Source organism: Tachypleus tridentatus, chromosome 13 (assembly GCF_004210375.1).
Source record: "Tachypleus tridentatus isolate NWPU-2018 chromosome 13, ASM421037v1, whole genome shotgun sequence".
In the NCBI taxonomy this organism is placed as follows: Eukaryota; Metazoa; Arthropoda; class Merostomata; order Xiphosura; family Limulidae; genus Tachypleus; species Tachypleus tridentatus.
The window spans coordinates 111,829,069-111,835,017 of NC_134837.1; the positions used below are offsets into that span (position 1 = coordinate 111,829,069).

General features: G+C 34.8%; 1 protein-coding gene across 2 annotated transcripts in view; it reads left to right on the top strand.

The window, feature by feature from the left end:
- Positions 1–5,949, top strand: part of LOC143237577 (uncharacterized) — a 49,780-nt gene that overhangs the window by 13,407 nt on the left and 30,424 nt on the right. The window lies entirely within an intron of this gene.

Sequence of the window (5,949 nt, forward strand, 5' to 3'; positions counted from 1 at the left end):
TTGATACACCTGTACACTTCTCTTGACGGCAAGCTGAGCTTGAAACTTGTTGGTTTTGTTTTAATTTTCCACATAGCTACACCAGGGATATCTGCACTAACCGTCCCTAATTTAGCAGTGTAAGACATTAAAGGAAGGCAAATAGTCATCACCACCCATCGTCAACTCTTGGACTACTTTTTCGCCAATAAATAGTGGGACTGAGGGCCACGTCATAACGTCCCCACAGCTGAAAGGGCGAGCATGTTTGATGCGACGGGGATTTGAAGTTTGAAGCACACGTAAGTTTCATCAGTGACAATATTTAACGTTCTTTTAGAAATTCTAACGTGCGAAATTTACTGAAGTTAAACAGTTTCTAAGGTTTGAAATCTGTAAACGTTCCTGGTCAGCTTCTGTAGTTTTCCAGTTAATAAGCGTTAATCACAATTACAGCTTCCGAGGCTTATTGTATACTGACTGTAGCTGACTCATAATAATCTTCTACTATCTCTCGGTTAGCTGCTATTATACGATTAACACGAGATTCTTGAATGTTTCAAAATGAGCTAGTGTTTTCATGAAACAAATATCGTTGATGCTTATTCTAAAGAATATTATAAAAAATTAAAGAATATCCAGGATTTGCGCGATCCACACCCATCAATATACGTCACATGCAAAAAAGAAAACTATACTGAAAAAAGCGTAAGTATTAAATTAAAAATATAAAGTTATATCCATTATAATTTCCTTCCCATTTTGATATCCATGTTGTCATACAAACTTTTAATTATCTCATTCTTCGCCATTACCACCGGTCTCTTCCCTCCATTTTACTTTTTGTACGCCATTCTTGAACAGACATCATTCCTCATCTTCTGTTCCTTGAAGGCTTTTCTTCAACTTGATAGTTTGCTGTTCATTTTCGTTCCACCACCATACATCCCGCTGTTCAGGTCTGTTTGTTTTCAACTCTTTCTGTATATTTCTTCATTACTCCTTCCACACCTTAATATTCTCGACTTCTTCCCTCTTTTCCTAATTTATACTCTTCATTATGTGCATTCGATGTTGGTAGAATACTGGTACTCCTGGTATCAGTTAACATTCAACGTATTTTTCTGTTCTCCATTCGGACTATGATGTAACCAATCTGAGTCTGGTACTGGTACCTTATGTAAGTGATAAGGTATCACTCTCATTCGGAATCCGGTATTTGTCAGGAACACATTTCACTTCCTGTCATTTTTAGTCATATCTCTCCTTACATGTTTTTTATTCCATATATTCTCTTCTCGTGTGTTCCACTTTTTTTTCTTACCCAAATATGCTCCCACCATCAACATTCCACTTTCTGGCATCCCTACAATTATATCCTCTAGTTTTTCTTCAACTTCTCGACGGAGCATTTTATCTGCAGACCATAACCAGACACTAAGTTCTTCAACCCATCCTCGGTTGCCACCTTCACGCACATGAATCGATCCAACGTTTTATCTACTCGACCACTTCCATCTTAAATTATTATCTAATTCAATTCCAACATTGCTCTTACCTTTTGATCATCCCGAGTATAACAGCTCTTAGCTTTCACTTATGTTTTTTTTTGTACTCTGTTCTTTCCACTTCATGTCTTTAATACACGTAATCTTTACCTTTCTTCTTTCTAGTACATCTGTTGGTTCTCTGCTTCTCCCAGTCATTCTGTCGACATTCCATGTTACTATCCTTAGTTTCCAGATCTCTTCTTTAACCACTTTCGGTTCAGAGGTATCCGTTTTTTCTCACACCCGCCTGGGGGCAGCATCGACTAGAGGGGGATATCCTAACTCTCTGACATACCACGTGATTCTTATCCATATTTGTTTTATAATGCTTTTGTGTCCAAGTTGCCAGCCTTGATGACAAACACCATCTTTTCTCAACTGGACTTGGAACCGACTATGGAGAAGTTATAAATAAAATGTATTATTCCTTATTTCGAAAACTAGAGCACCAGAAAAGGAAAGAAATGCCAAAGCAATACAGCACTAGCAGAGACATGTTTCTTCAGAATGTTTAAAATGGTGCTGTTTGGTTGTACCAGAGACTGTTTTTACATCACAAAGATATGTTTTGTACATATATGGATGCAAGACGGTGCGATTTCCCCCTTCACACCTACTCCCATTTTACCAACGTTACGTAGCTCCTTTACTTTTTATTGTAAGCTCATTTGCATTTAAAAGTATCAAAAGTTCAAATACACTGACTAATCTTTCAATCACAAGGAAAAGTTTTATAGAACAATTTGATCCTCTGGAAATTTCAATTGGTTAGTTGAAAACACGTTCCAAGAACAAATAAATACAATAAGGTAAGTACCCCAAACCAGTAAGATTAGCTAATAAATCTGCACTGACATGTTTGTGACTGGAGAAAAGCCAAGACAGTAGTCAACATTAAAACAGGTCCAACAACTAAGCCTGAACTGAGATCGAAAAATGAAACTAGATATTTCGACCCTCCCCCTCTCACGGTAAGATAAAGAACACCAAGTGTTTTTCTTACTGAACCCTCTCTTTACTGAAGTCCAGAGTGATTGGAATAATAAAGGAACAGGTGGTTACTTGTACTAGAACAACAAAGCAACAAGTGACTTTTGACACTTGTTTCCTTACTTTACCACCAAAATTTATGAAGACTAAAAGTACGATAACAACTAATCAATTACTGTGAATTATAACTCTATCTTTTAATATTTTAATTTTTGTCCTTAAAAGGTTGTTTTCTCTTCTTTATATATGAATAGTGATTGGTGAATTCTAGAAATGTCATGAAAGTTTTGGCTACTATAGAATCTGAAAACTTCCTGTATTACGCAAAATCTGCCCAACGATAGAACACATTTCAACTCAATGAATTGTTTTGGAATTTCGCACAAAGCTACTCGAGGGCTATCTGTGCTAGCCGTCCCTAATTTAGCAGTGTAAGACTAGAGGAAAGGCAGTTAGTCATCACCACCAACCGCCAACTTTTAGGCTACTCTTTTAGCAACGAATAGCGGAATTGAAGGATACATTATAACGCCCTCAGAGTTAAAATGGGACAATGTTTGGTGTGACGGGGATTCGAACTCGCGACCCTCAGAATGTGGATCGAGTGCCTTGACCGTCTGGCCCTCATCAAAATGATCTCAAATTTGTTTAAGATAACATTTTTGTTATAGCATCACTTACCCTGAATTATGATTTCGTGTTTATTCCCTATATACCATTCTGTTGATAATTAAAGTGTTAAATTTACGAGTTCTTTATAACCACATTCCCAACTCACTATAATAGACATACTCAGTAATTTATTTTTATTCTAAATATTAATTGGATTGTCTTTAGTTTATTTTCGATGAGATTAAAATCGATATTTTCTTTGGATTTTACAGTATACAGTCACAAATACCTGTTATACAGTGTCATCTATGAACAAACATGTTTAAAATAATTTGTTGCAATTAGAGAGAAGAAACGTTTCACCCTTCTTATGAAAAACTAAATATATTTATCTATTCCGAATACAATCCATATTTTGAAATACGTTATACAGTGTCATCTATGAACAAACACATGAAATAATTATTAGCATCGCTAAGCAAAAGATGAGTTAATGAACTGTTGGCTTATCATAATGCGCGTGTTTCAAGTTTCCATTTCTGATCTGAGAAACTAAACCCGATGACTTATATGAAGACAAATTAAAGTTTATTAACGTTAGACGGCAGTGCACTTGTCTTTGTTACTGTCGTGTCAAGGTATATTTGGCATTTTTGTTTATTTATTTAGTTGTTTCATGTCATCTGGTCTATACAAAGTGAATAATTCTATCTTTTGTGTGCGTGTGTTTTTAAATAAGGGAACATTCTACAAACAAATCTTGTGGTGGGTCAGTGGCAACTTTATAAACTTACAATGCTGGTGATTACCCGGGATCGAGCCTGTATCGTTTATTTTGAAACTGATGTTCTAATGATTCGGTACTTTCAGCGAGATGAGGTTTTACCAGGTTTCTTTGCATTCAGCTTTTTTCTAGATGAAGGTCAGTGTACAATGCATGGTCAGAAGGTTTTTTTTTAACTCAATTCATTATTTTTTTCAATTCAGCCTATCAATGGTTTCATTAAAAGGGGTTACAGCCGTTTTTCTTGACAATATTTAACTCTTCTTGAAAATGCCGAACAGTCAGGTTTGTAGGTAAATACAGTTGCGACAGAAAGTCAGTGATATAGAGAAAACCCACTTGTACAGAAAAATATATATGTAAAAACGGCTCGTTTGGGATGAGAATTTTTTACGTAGAGGAGCGAACAACGTTTTGACTTTCTTCGGTCATCGTTTTGTAAACCTGACAAAGACCGAAGAAGGTCGAAACATTGTTTGCTCCTCTATGTAAAAATTTTCTCAACCCAAACGAGCCGTTTTTACATACATATTTTACTACAGAAAGTGTTAGTACCCCTGCGTCATGAGTAGTTTTTTCCCTCATAATTCAAAAAGTATCACGATTAGGATAATGAAAGTGTATTATATTATAAATATTATACTAACACACATCTACATAAATTTTTATGTAATTTGAACGACAAATAAACTGTTTATAAAAAAATAACCAAACATAGGAGGGGCAGAAAGTGTTCGTGCGTCTACTTTAATGGTCAGTTGTAGCCTTTCAGGTGAATTACTTGGCGCAATCTCTCCTCATAGCCCTCCATGATCGTTTGACAGTACTCGACTGGTATTTTCTTCCATTCTTTACAGAAGGCCTCCAATTGTTTTTTAATTCTGTGAGAATTTTGTGGATAGAAATAAAACATGGCTTCATTTCCCTATTGTAAGTATGATATGGATTTACATTCAAGCATGACTTATTGCAACTTTCGTAAAATACAAATTCATGAAAAAGAAACTTTTCAAAATCTTCATTAATTAATTTACAGGTACATATACGAATCATATTAACAGAATGAACTAGGTTACAAATTTTCATCAGTACAAGTGACCCTTACTGAAAATGTAATTTAATATCATACTATCACCATACATAATTCTATTTCAGAATTTGCACTACAGAAGTTGTTTCACTGGTCTGAATACTTATATGCAATTCCATTAATGTCCAAGAAAAGTCAGTTTTTTCAAACCAATATAAAAAGTAATGATTCTAGAAGCATAACTTATTTGTCGGTTAGTTAATAACCTCTACGATTTAAAGATGTTCAAAATGTTTGTCTGTGTTGGAAACCACTACGGTAATCAAAACAACAGCAAAAAGTTTAATATGAAAAGTAAGAGACATCCTACTTATTATTCTTTGTATGATTGTTATTAACCTACAACTGACAAGAGTTCTTTGTTTTGTGACTGGATTCCCCACCCCACTTTAACAAAATCTAGCTGCAGGTCCCCACTGTACTGGTAACTTAACAAATACCATTAAAGTATACACATTTTGGTTAGTTGTTAATTATGTGATTATTTGAAATATCTGATGGAAGGAATTCGAGCTGTGTTTCCAAATCACCAAACATAATATCTGAATAATGTTAATCACCTCTGTTTGAATGCAAATAAAAAATATATTCCATTTTCTGTGAGTCCGTCAGATGTTTCTAAGTGAAACTTAATACAACCTTGTATCATTTACTTTAACTGAATCACAAATAGAGAAAGAAATGTTACTATTCACACTTAAAATGTAATTTCTTTTACACCTTGTACTGCATATTACTGCATTTTTTGTCATACTACACATGTGGCTTCATCAGTGTAACACACTGTGACATGAACAGAGAAAACGATGTTGTTGTTTTTTAGATTTAAGAGCACTTTGGAATAGTTCTATGTACTTAACTTGCTTTGATCAGAAGTTTGTTATTACTACGGTACTGCATTATTCTTTTCGTAATTGCATTTATGCTGTCTGCGGACTTACAGC